Source organism: Bombus huntii, unplaced genomic scaffold (assembly GCF_024542735.1).
Source record: "Bombus huntii isolate Logan2020A unplaced genomic scaffold, iyBomHunt1.1 ctg00000057.1, whole genome shotgun sequence".
Classification (NCBI taxonomy): domain Eukaryota; kingdom Metazoa; phylum Arthropoda; class Insecta; order Hymenoptera; family Apidae; genus Bombus; species Bombus huntii.
Window position 1 is genome coordinate 545,355 of NW_026099318.1, and position 11,965 is coordinate 557,319.

Genomic DNA, 11,965 nt, shown 5'->3' on the forward strand with positions numbered 1-11,965 from the left:
CAAAATAAATAAACAACAATTAATTAGATAATATCGTAATAATATAATATAATGGGTGTAATAATAAATAATAAAGCTTAGAAAATGTGCTCTTGATGAAACCGGTGAAAATTATCCTTTGTTCCGTGGTATATATAGGGTAAAACGAATGGTAGACCGCAGCATAGTAGTTTCCAACGATCCACACTTGTTCTAATTCCTCACTCAACGTCTTTCGTGTCCATTGACGTAGAAAAAAGTAAGTTATTGTAATATCGGAATATATTAAAGGTGTAATTTTGTCCGATTAATTATAATTTATTAATAATGGATTGAAAATACAGACATTAGTTAGACAGAGAAACGATGTTTGATTAACAGGAAAACTAAATGCAACGCTCGTATTTACAACAAATAACTTGACAACTATTTGGTAACTCTCTCTCTCTCTCTCTCTCTCACTAGCAACTCTAACACTCGACAACACTCGCAACTCAATTCTAAAGACTCTATGCTTCGACGTCTCGATCAACTCTGATTCTCGCAACACGCACACTTTTCGATTCGCCTTGGATAGCGAAACCGTCCTTCTTCTAACGCATTTTTAAAACGCGATGGCGCTATCACTTTCTAAAAGCGTCGTCTTTACATTTCCGATGGCCACGGGCACATCCGACTGCCAGATATACAATGTATTATAAAAGTATCATTACCATACTTTTCATGAAAAGAGCAATTTTTCTTGATAACTATACTCTGTAACATAGATTGAAGTCGCTGATTTGATCCCTCTGATATCGTTGTCTTATGAGAGTCTCGCCTGGTCTTAATTGGTTCTGTTGACTCTTATCGTTGTGAAAAATCGATTCGTTGTGTACCTTTTTTGTATAGAGAATTATTTTGTGGTAGAATATAATGTTGTAATATTTGTGGTCTTTACTTTACTAATTTTGTCACTGAGCCGCTCTTTGGTTCGTTGAGCGATTCATATTCCGCATATATTCCGTACTTGCTTCGCTTGGTACTTTTATAATTTTCGCAGTTACAATAAAAAATTTAATTCTTAACAGATTAAAGATTTAACCTCTTGCTTTATAGTGTACAATAATTTTTTTTTTTTTTTTTATAGGTTATGTGATAAGCGTCATAGCGAAGCAAACGCAATTAGAGATACGTAATTATTGACTCTTGATAGTTAATCGTTAATCGTTAATTGTTGTTCATCGTTAATCATTAATTGTTTTTGATCGTTCATCGTTAATCGTTAATTGTTGTTGACAGTTAATCGTTAGTCGTTAATTGTTGATCATAAATTGTTGACTGTTGATTGTTAATAATTTAATTAACTTTTTTGTTGAACATCAAGAGTATTTCTTTCTTCACCCACTATCCACCTCACATCGTTATTCTACATACGGAAGGCAAGATTGATATCAAGTTCGAAGGACAGACCGCAGATGTCTGGTCTCTGCTATTACCACGAGACCTTTCGAGACCGCGCAAGGAAGTGCCGGGCCCCTTGAAACTGGACCCAGTGAAACGAGACCAGCCGTCCGTAAACGCGGCATGTGGCGATGGCTTTAGTATCCCGTCGCATTTTCGTGACGGACAGGGCACCAAGGATCTCTTTCCTCGTGAACACCGGTGTCAATATAAACGTATACCCGTGCAACAAACTACGCGGATCCGCGAACAAAGATACGTACGAGCTGTTCGCGGCGAATCGAGTGGTCGAAGCAAACCGAAAACGCCTTTCGCGAGTCAAAACGCGTCGTCTCTGACGCCACAATGTTAGTGTCACGACCGGCATACTTCAAATCCGATGGACTGACGATGGAGATAAAGATGTGGCGGCACTCGGCGACAATCGGCGGCAATATCGCTGAAGTGTCTAATGAACCATCAACATCCCAACGGTCCTTCCGCCGAAGGTTCTAGAAAAAAGAGCACGTGGCAACGGTCGCGGACGCCTAGCAAATGCAAATGCATGGTGGGGATGTTGAGGGATGACAAAAGAAAGTAATCGGATTCGATCGAAAGTCAAATCATAAGAGCTTCAGTCTTGGAAAGTCACGCCTAGAGTTTGGAAGTGGATTGTAAAGTGAATTGTTGTTAGAAAAAAAATAAAGTTTCTTTTTTTTATTTTTCACTTCAAATTTCTTTTTTTATTTTGTTATTTTACGTGACATTAGCGCATCCGGTATCGGCAACAGCGCGTGAACGACAAATGGCAGCCGCTAGGATTCGTTACAAAATCTTTGTCTCCCGTGCGATTAATTCTGTATTTGGAATAATTTTAAATATATTTGACAATATCAAGTATCAACTCGTCACGTCATTATTTAAATCATCTACCACAAATCCAAAAACAGAATAAGGAAAACAGAGAAAAGAACAAATAGAAAATTAAGTTGCTAACATGTTTTTCTATAATAATATTTTAACATCAATATTGTAATACGCAATGTGAAAATGAAAAAATTGGAAGCAACCGAACTACGGATGAAACTAAATCACTTCGCTGCTTGTAAAGATAACTTTTAGTGTTATAAACATAAGTCAAGTAGCAAAGAGCATAAATTGAATTTACCCAAACTCTTCTTGAAATCTGACAAAATGATTCTTTATTTTGTCAAAAAAATCTTTACGTATTTTCCATTCCCATTCGTCGCTTTTTTCAGTGGCGTGTTTATCGCTACGTCGAAACTCCGTCGGGTAGCAGTTAATTTCATTTAAAGTAGAAAACTATTCAGAAACGTGTATACGTTACACAGCAACAAACCAGTCGCCCTGTTATTACCTCGTTCTCAACAGTTCAAATTTCAGGGACAACCGACTACTTAGTATCGACCCAGTACGTCATATTTACTCGCCAAAAGAATTGTAAACGAAAATTGTAACCAGACGTGCCGTTAGTAACTACCATTTTTCGCGAAACTTCTTTTTCATTTGGCGGAAATTTAAACAAACCCCGAAACACCGTGGCGTTTTGCAACTGTCTTTAATCCTTTAAGATAAAAAAGATTGACGCAAAATTTTGACGGGATGAAATTTCACGATATATTCAGGTGAAACGATGCGAAATTAGAGCGAAGCTTATAATGGGAATATAGTTTGCTTGTCTGTTGTCATAAAATGAGATATGCAGAATATATTAAAAAATAGAGTATATGTAATACGAAACTTTATATTATTCATGTTATTATGGACAAAATATCACAATATGTTCATATATTTAAATCTCCTCCGAAAAAGATTATTGTATGTAGAACACAGTTTAACTGTATTTTGAATTCTTGTTTATCAGATCACAATTGATAAGTTGATATTAGGATGATTATCCTCATTTGAAACAATTTTGTGACTGTTACTTGTCAATATACTTTATATCTTATGTACATTTTAAATATAGTACGCAAACTCGAAGTTGCAAGGAACATTAATAAAAACTCAATATTTCAATAACGCCTTTCATGATTATAATTAAATATTTTTTCAAAATGTCGTATCAGTGTTACATCTAGCACCCCCTCCCCCACACACAAAAGTTTACCAATTTATAATATATGTACTAGTAGATTGACTAGTAGTTGATTGAAGTTACGATTTACAGGTTATATAGAATTCTATTTTATGATTTTATAATTTTTCGTTAAATAGAATAATCAAATAACTTGCAAATAGTAAAATTTCATTTGTTTTATCGTCAAACTTGTGCAAGGGAACATATTAATGCTGGTAACTTTAGTGACTTGCAAAATTTCAATAGTGCAAGACAGGCCAGATATTCAATTGCAATTGGTTGCTATCCATATTTTCATCGGTCTTACAATAACCTTATGTTATCAATTATGAATTAAAAAGTTAATAAAATCACAACTCACCCAAGGCCAATGGGTATGACTTCTTTTCGAAGATCGATTGAAATCTCGAGTTTGTTGTTTGAGACATTCAGTTACCACAAGACAAAAACACCACTCCATTACAGCCGACGTAAACAAAACATGACAGATTCTTCCAATTCTCGGACAACAAACATAGGCATACATACTGTTTTAAAGTCACAGTCTGTCGTTGAACTTTCGCCAAGTAACTTGATACGTACATATACACGTCCCTCGAAATCAGTTTTCGACGAAAATACATACGTGACATGTTATGTTGCAACCGAACGTGAATTTCTCGCGGGAAATAGCCTGATATCGTTTATTTATGCGTCTCTCAAATACGAATTTTACTATACACTTCGTTTAAGACACGCCATTTTGCAAAACGATTATCGAAAGATTACTGCTTACATCGAGATCGAGAATAGATTCGCAGGAAGCTGGATGCCGCGATTTCTTCCCGCACTTTACTTTCTTCTGAAGTTGTGATTGGTTGATTTCCTGCTGCCATATTCGGTTTCGCCGAGAATCGTGAACACGTACGCTTGAAGCAATGCAGGGTAATTATTTAATTTATTTCATAATATTATTTAACATATATCGTGAAAAGTTCTGAATATTCGGATTCTTCTGTTATCGTTTCATCGTATGTTAGCATTATCAGCTCTCGATATCGAATTGACAAACAGAATTTTTCTCATACAAAGTAAGTCACATTAAGTATATGTATATGTATAGTCGAAGCAATGCAATTAAAAATTTTTCCATTTTAATTGGTATTATTTATCACAGACATTTTACCGAGCATTCATTTTATAAATCTTATACATATATATATATATATATATATAACCAATTTATAATATATATATATGAATACACACACACACACGCACACACACACGCACGCACGCACTCACGCACGCACGCACGCACGCACGCACGCACGCACGCACGCACGCACGCACGCACGCACGCACGCACGCACGCACGCACACACACACACACATACAAACAATAGAAATACTTTCGTGTGCTATTATACCTAGTTCGATAGTTTACATTTCACGGGCCCCGTGTTGCACCTGCGTCGGTTTCGTTCCTGTTTCCAACGTATAAGTGTAGCGTCAGTGATTCGCGTGACGCGACGCAACCTTCAACGTTTGTTTTTCTCCGTTTATGCGTTGTGTGTTCGTTTGAATGAAAACGTCGCGAGTGTTGTAACAAAAACCACGGAAAACAGAAGAAGAATACGGGAGCAAAAGGAATTCCAGGCTACAGCAGAATGCCCATTGCCCAACAGGGTTTCGTTCCATGGTATTTCAACGAGGTAAGCTACCTCTTTTAGTACGCTTCAAGGCGCCTCTTTCCAACCAATTAATTTGCGTCCAACACCATTTTAACTTCGTATACTCAGAGAAAATATCGTTCTTTTGTATTTTCTAACTCTGATCTATGTATAAATTTACTGCGACGGGTCGTTTCTACGGATTAACGTATCTTATAAAAACGTTGCGTGAAATGTTAATAATATATAAGTCTTGAAACATTTGTACTAATTTCATAGAGGAACGTAGTTGGTACCTTCCGGGTGGCATATTGTATGCTTGTTACATGAACTTTCCAAATATCTTACAGTTAAATGGTTGGATTGTTTACTAGAATAAGCAAGACAACATTGTTTTTGATTTATTGTGAATGAATTTATAGAATCATATTGTTTTACACATATACACTATCGCGCAAAAGTATCCCAACATTTGATTACTTTTGATATTATGTTATTTAATTGCACAATCAAATTGATAGTATGTACCGATATATAATGATTACGATCTGTATTATTATCTTATTCCTATGATGTGGTTTTAACATAGGTCGTAACAAAACGGTCAAAAAAATTCTTTATTCTCAGACTCTGTAGCCTATAAGAAACAAATTAATTAATTAAGAATCTCGTTGTAACCTACAGGTTCGAAAAAGGCTGATAGGCTTTGGTCTACGTGGTGGTTGGGAATTTTCATTCGTTTCGAGTTCGCTTAGCTGATAAATAGTGAATGTGCATTTCTTCCAAAATAAAGAAGAAAGCGAAGTCGATAGAAACGTGGGTCAAATTTGAAATCATTTCTCGATTATGTGGAGGTTGATTAAACGCGTTGGTGTATATAGTGATGAGACGAGTTGATATTTGGTGTAGTCAAATGTATTTAAAACTATCGGCAGTACTCTTCTAACGATCTCCCTCTAACGAATTTAAATTCGACTTCGGTTGACGGTTGCGCGTAGCGGCGATATTGTTCTGTCCGGAGTTTGTTTATTATCAAGTTTCGTACCTCGAGACGGTATCAATGCCCCGAGGCAAAACAACAACATGAGTTACTCTCGATTCGCATCGTCCTATGACTCATATGCCGCTACAATATGCAATCGAATAAAGTGATAAATAGCTTGCAGATGTTTACGCGTCTCTGAAAATGTTAAAAGATATAACATGTTTAACGCGAAGTATTCGTGATAATATTCGCTGCAATTTGAAATATCTGCGTGCAGTCTCGTAGGTTTTGAATAAAAATTTATCTTTTATCGAAAGATACATACATGTTTTGGCCTATATATAGCTTTGTACTCTTGTAACCTAAAAGAGAAGTCGAAAAAAAGTGATGTTAACTCTTGCAGTAAAAAATTCATTTATGTCAATACTACTTTTAGAAATGCACCAAGAGAAGCAAGACAAATTATTGACGAAACACAGGATAGTCATTTCCGATCCAAAAGAAAAACGCAACTAAAATAATATGTAGATAGCTATTAAGGCAATAAATAATAAAGTCATTGAAATGATCCATCATTTCAAACTAATATCGCTTCTCTTTACTTCAGAACTGCTATAAACATTTTAAATATCATTTATGTCTTGGTTCCCTTGCGAAGTTCTCGAAGAATTCGTCAAATGATGTCATGAACAATATAAATAATCGTAAAAAATCTATATTTGTGTAATATCGGAAAATAAGGATAGAAATTTTTTCCCGATTACTTACAATTTATTAATATTAAACTGAATATACGGATATAAATTGGACAGAGAACGATATTTAACGGAAACTAAATGCAATACTCGTATCTATATCAAATAACTTTACAGTTATTTGATCACTCTCGTCACAACGAATCTAACACACACACACTCTCTCTCTAACAACTCTATCAATTCTCACGACTCTACTCTTCGACGACTCGAAACGTCTAACGACTCTACTCTTCAACGACTCAATTAGCTCTAACGACTCTACTCTTCAACGACTCAATTCGCTCTGACTCTCGCAACACACTCGCTTTTCGACTCGCATACTCTGACCTCTCGGTCATCGCTCCTTGAACCCGAAACCGTTCTTCTGCTCTAGCGTTCTTTATTGTTTTTCTCATATCTCTGTAAGAACTAGGTGACTTTAGTCACATAGGCGCTCTTAAATGTAAACGAACCACAGAAGGACGACGTACACGGTTTTTTCTATTTTCAACCGATCTCTAATTCAAATTTATTCTACGATATTACATTTGTGTTTAAAAAATAGGCGAATAAAGAGAAATAGGATAATCGAGACCGGTGAAAAAGGATCAACCAACATCCCGCATCTGATACAAGCGGAAGAGAAATCAATTTCTATCATGTCGCACGGCGAACAAGAACGCAAATACGGAATCTTTTGTATAATACTACTCCAAACTCTGTTGAGTCGCAGTAATAATAATAATCGGGTGTTGACTTCTGCTCGTTTTTACTTGAAGTTTGCTCGTTACCTCTTTGAAATTTGGTGGATCGTTTTCTGTCGAAACCCGTTCCATCTGACGTTAAAATCAATAAAAACAATATTACGATAAAGACTTTTATCTCCATTGTTGTCAACTTCCGTCAAGTCTTCGTTTTCTGCTCGCTGAATATAATACGGATTCCCAAAAACTTTCTTCGTATGAAATTTTACTAATGTACATTTATCAAACATTGCACATTTTAAAATAGGTTATCATTATAAGATTAAAAAAAAATAGCTAAAAATATCTTGAAACAAAAGAAACCAATTTTGAAGTTTGTTAGCCCGGAAATGTCATGGTAGGAAGGTATACTTCGATATTACTTTTACTATCGATAGGCGGCGCCGTCGTTGCTGTTATCATATACGAGACACAACAAATCACGAAATTGACAAATCACCGGTGATCTCCTCGAGTCGCAGTTCGAACGTTTCACAAATAAGTTAAAGAATTAAACTTTAGATATAGTGGTAAAATTTATCGTATGAATCCAACAGAGTGACGGTTCAGGGTGTTATAACAAAGAGGTATAGAACGCTGATTTGGGAGACTTCTTGTACTGAGGTTTTAGTCCCTCTGAAGCGGTTATCGTCGGGTGTATATCAGAGGCGCCTATCCGTTGCTATCTGGTTATTGTTTCGATAGCTGTGGCATGTAGGATGTTTTGTCTACTCTATTAGTGCTTCTAAGCGTGTGATACTGTCGACGATTCGCCTGTGCATGATTATACATTGAGTAAACGGATAGCCTGAGTTGGAGTTTTGATGATTAGGATAATCGAAATAATTCATAGCCATGGTAATATTTTAACTAATTTATTTTGTTGTCTTTTATAGGCCACTGCAATGAGAAAAGAATTCCTGAAGCCAAAGAAAATGATACACCCAAATAGCAGAAAGTCTATCGCTATTACGAAAAAAGCCAAAAAGTAAATACAATTACTATTAAATTATGTGATTTTGTTATGTACATTTCATTTATTTTATATGATTATATAATACTTTTGTGTAATAAAGAAGGAAATGGACAATGTGTTTTGTTTCAGAATATCAAATAGACAGAAGGCAGAAATGTCCTGCTTGATAAAACAGAATTCAATAGGAGAAAAAATATCGTGGATCAGAAACAATATGATTCCAGGCGTGTGACCCTATACTCCAGAGATAACTGCAAGTTTGTTAGAAACGGAGGTAAAACAAAAATGTATACACATGATGATACAGAGATTGTACATTAAAGATGTGATTAGTTATAGTTCTATATTTGATCCAAAGGTATGTAGCAAGAAATGATGAAGAAATGGAAGAAATTACTATTAAAAGGTCTATAGGTAGCAACAGGAGTAGACAGCATGCTAGGAGGGAACATATAATTAGAGTAGAAAGAACTAGGAGAATATCATACACGTGGAATAGGTAAAGAATTACAGCCAAATTTATTTTCAATATATCCTGATGTACAAACCCTCCTTTATTTTTCAGAAATTTCTGATATTTTAAATGCAACTCAGTGTGAAATGTTATTGAATCGGAATAATGAATTACAGTGTGCGAATAATTTTAAATTTATAAGGTTTGGCGAGAAAGATTTAAAGAAAGTATTAGAGCTAAGAAAAAGAATGAAAATAAGCCATATTAGACTATCCAAATCTCTATTAGCTATGCCTGTAAGCAAGAAGAATTTATTCAGCAAGCCAATTGATTTAGATGAAAATAGTGTAATGGAAATAGAATAAATTCTGTAGATATGTCTTTTTATCTTTCATCTCCATTTAAAAACAAGAAAACAGAAGAAAAGCGAACAGTTTCGTCCTTTTTTGTTTGCGAAATGCTAGAAACCGCATTTCGTCTTGCTCTTATCTCCCACGAGAAACAGTCACGTCACAAGATACAAGAGTACGATAGAAGAGAAAAGAAAATATTCGATTGTGAAATATACAACAAAACTGAAACATGCAGATGAATCACGTGCACGTTATGAATATTCTGCATCGTTTCTCCGCCTTTCCTTCATTTTTTTCGCTAGCTGCTCCATTATTTAAGAACGAAGATATAGTAATTACTCTCAAAGTTGTACATTTCGAAATGGTAGGAAAATCAATAGTACAATGATAAATATACGATTTTAAAAGCTTTTTAGATTTCTTACATACTTAGCATTAATCAAATAGCTTAGTATATAAAAGAGTTTACTTATGTCGCATGTTATAAATGCAGCTGCGTTCGTTACAACAATTCCAATTCCAAGGAATTTCTCTCGAAGATCGCAGTGAAGAATTTGCTTTGTTAAATTATTACTGGTATACTTCGTCAACTTGTGGTATATCGATACAATTTGTCAACCATCACTTTTAATAGCTTCTCGCTAATAAAAACATTTCGTACCTATTTAATAAGAAGCAGTATATTCTTAATTATTTAGAAATTTAGTTAATGATGTTTAAAAATACGAATATGTTTAAAAATTATAATGTAAATATATATATTTCATTTCATGTTTTACTAATATATCTCTAATTTAGATTAAATATCTGAAACTTGAAAGAAACTTTTAAAACTTTCAATACATCGCATACCTTTCAAATTTAGTGCATAGTTACATATATATATATACGATCGATCTTACTCGATCATCTTACTCGAAGAACAGGGTCTGCGTGTGGCGAGCTACGGGGCAGGGACCGTTGGAACGTTTATTGTCGAGTGTTACAACTATTTCCTTCTTAAGGAGAGCTATAGAATTATTCCATGCCTTTGTTAGACAAAGCGTTCATCCTGTGACCGCGGCTACGTTCGGCGACTGACTGTCGCCTCGAGCCCAAGCTCATTATCACAACTCTCGAACAATTACAATCGGATTGAATAACTACAATTGTTCAATTACAGCTATAGTAGACTCTAGGTTACAATGTTGTGGGATTATCCAAAATTCCAAAGGCTCCGGTGTTCTTTCATCTCCGACAAATATATTATGGTATAGTTCCTATTTTCCGATCGCATGGAAGGAAAATAGGACAGCCTTAATACCAAAGGCTAATAAAGATGGAAATATGGTCGAGAACTGGCGACCAATTACGATCGGCCCAATTCTAGGCCGCATTTTCTCATCAATCCTCGATGAGCGGCTAAGACGGGGTATAGATCAAAATATAAGGCTGTTGAGATATGTGTAATTTTCTGTGCTGGACTGAGTTAAGTAGTAGAAATACTTATATGTATATATCAGTGTGTGGAAGTATGTGTGTGTGCGCAGCGTCTCGAAACAAAGGAATGTAAACAGTCAGTCGGTTAATAGTCGTCGATGAAGAGTCGGGTGTAGAAGGTGCTGAGACGCGTGCAAGTGTATCGATAAATATATATAGAATCGTCCATGTAATAAATATATCATTATTTTAGTAATAACTATCAATATAAATTTAATGTTCCTATAACATTATTTCGGCTTCAAAAGTCCACAATTCTCAACATGGTAGAAGATCGTGGTTGCCGAGATTTAAGGTTATGGAACCACGTGTAACCGGGAGTGAATGTATAAAAGTCGATTTATAAAAAGGAATAAAAAATTGGAAATAAGTTCTGAAGAGATAAAAAGGCTATTGGTAGAACAAATAAAAAGATTTTGGATAATAAAGAGAATTATTTTTTGAAAAAAAAAAAAAAGGTGTGAATATAGAAAACGAATCAAGATGCCAATGGACGACGAAATTAAGGTTCAAATATTCGATGGACGCGATTACAGAATGTGGAAGAAAAGAATATTAATGTATCTAAAGTGTAAAAAATGTTATGAACCGGCTACACGAGAGAAAATGGACACGGATGCGCAAGATAAGTGGGATGAAAAGAATCAATGGGCGATGAACTACATCTATAGTAGTATAACGAATGAGCAATTAGAATTTGTTGGTGATCAAGACACTGCTTTAAAAATAATGCAAAAATTTGATGAGATGTATATGAAGGAATCAACAGCAGTGCAAATTTGTATAAGAAGTAGACTAGACATGATGAGGTTGAAAGACTTTGAAGAATCAAATTCATTTTTCACGGAATTTGAAAAAACTATCAATGAATTAAGGAGTGCCGGTGCAAATGCAAACGAACGTGAAAAACTCGACTACATGCTGAAAGCACTACCAGAATCATTGAGCTATGTTGGTGACTTAATCGACTCAGTGAAAGAAAGTGATCGGACTTGTGAATTTTTGAAAAATAAAATTATAATGTGGGAAACGCGTAGCAAGAAAGAAAGTGATAGAACAAAGTCAAATGTATTTACAGCCGAAA

General features: G+C 35.1%; 1 long non-coding RNA gene across 3 annotated transcripts; it reads left to right on the forward strand.

Moving 5' to 3' along the window:
* The first annotated feature begins 5,028 nt into the window (after positions 1-5,028).
* LOC126875753 (uncharacterized) lies at positions 5,029-9,430 on the forward strand. 3 transcript variants are annotated; one of them, XR_007693638.1, is made up of 5 exons: positions 5,029-5,196; positions 8,516-8,607; positions 8,725-8,869; positions 8,929-9,094; positions 9,161-9,430. It is a non-coding gene; the product is annotated as an uncharacterized LOC126875753 (long non-coding RNA). The 3 variants fall into 3 exon arrangements; XR_007693637.1 differs by having other exon boundaries at positions 5,030-5,196; positions 8,725-8,882; positions 8,954-9,094; XR_007693636.1 differs by having other exon boundaries at positions 5,031-5,196; positions 8,954-9,094.
* Positions 9,431-11,965: the final 2,535 nt, after the last annotated feature.